We start from the raw sequence: 1,273 nt of genomic DNA on the forward strand, positions 1-1,273 counted from the left end.
TACTCAGCGCTCTGCAGTGACCTAAATGGGAAGGAAAGGTACTGAAAAAAAAATCTCAAGAAAATTCACACAACTTTCAAGTGAGGTCAGTTAACATCTGATCTTCCAAAGAGCAAGGATTCGTTCTGCAGCCTTACTATGAAATCCCTGCCCAGGCCCAGGAAAATTTCAGCATCTGTGAAATTTTCTGTGAGAAATTACCATAAGAAAGATGGTAACGTTTCCCTGAACAGGTTCAGAAATTTAAAATAATAAAAGGCCTCCTATGGTTTTCTGAAAATCTTCCTTCAACAGACAGAACTTTCTGGTAGTAGGACGCCACGGTGTGCGAGTAGGAGGAGCTTGCATGCACCCTGGCATTCCCAGCGCCAACTCTCGGGCCACATTCCCGCCTCAGTACTCTGAGGTAAGAAGCAGGGTACAGACCTACCGGATTCTAAGAACTTTAACGAAATAACGCAGTTAAAGTACCCAGTGCAGCAGCTACACCTAACAAGTTGGGGGGCGGAGGGGGAGGTATGGAATTAATGGCATTTAAAGGTAAAATGCAGACCTAATTCGCAGAACTTTGTTCTCAAAGCACCTCCAAGTCACGCCGTCAACTGAGAAAACTGAGGCCACACTCGGGCACATTTTCTTCCAGAAGGGGTCAATGGGGAGAGGATGAAAGATGACTGCATGGGCAAGAGCCTGGGAGAGGCGAGCCCCAGAGCAGCCGCGGGGGGCCCATGCCTTCTCTCACTCCTCCCTGTCATTCCGCAAAGAGAGGAGCGCTCAACCCGATCACCGAAGTCAAAGCACTCCAAGATGCAGAACTTTTCCAGGGCGCGGGCCCGCAACACTGAAGGAGTTATTTGTTTCAAATCTCTCTCTGTGACCTAATGAGGAAGCGGGAGGGCAAACAGCAGATCTGAGACCAGAAGCTAAGCAGGGTGGCGATTTTCGGTTTTCCAAGCGCATGGAAGGGAAGGGTTTCTAAGATCCTCCCTTAAAGGCGTTTACTTAAACTACTTAAGGGAGATTTTATTATTTCTTCGCGTTAAGGAGGTCGCTCCTGCAACTTGAGCAATAACCCCGGCCGCCTCTCACAACTAACCTCCGGAAGATTGTTGGCCCCGCCCACTAGCGTGTCGGGTGCGCATGTGCTCCGTGTTAACACTAAAGTGTCTCCGCCTTTCCTTTCTTGCCGTAGCAGCGATGGCCGAGTGGTTAAGGCGTTGGACTTGAAATCCAATGGGGTCTCCCCGCGCAGGTTCGAACCCTGCTCGCTGCG

The 1,273-nt window shown here is 49.9% G+C and overlaps 1 non-coding gene across 1 annotated transcript; it reads left to right on the top strand.

Annotated features, from left to right (window-relative positions):
• Nucleotides 1-1,191: 1,191 nt before the first annotated feature.
• On the top strand, nt 1,192-1,273 carry TRNAS-UGA (transfer RNA serine (anticodon UGA)). Its single transcript has one exon. It is a non-coding gene; the product is annotated as a tRNA-Ser (tRNA).

This window comes from Moschus berezovskii, chromosome 12 (genome assembly GCF_049115385.1).
Source record: "Moschus berezovskii isolate FMDL1 chromosome 12, NW_MosBer_1.0, whole genome shotgun sequence".
Classification (NCBI taxonomy): Eukaryota; Metazoa; Chordata; class Mammalia; order Artiodactyla; family Moschidae; genus Moschus; species Moschus berezovskii.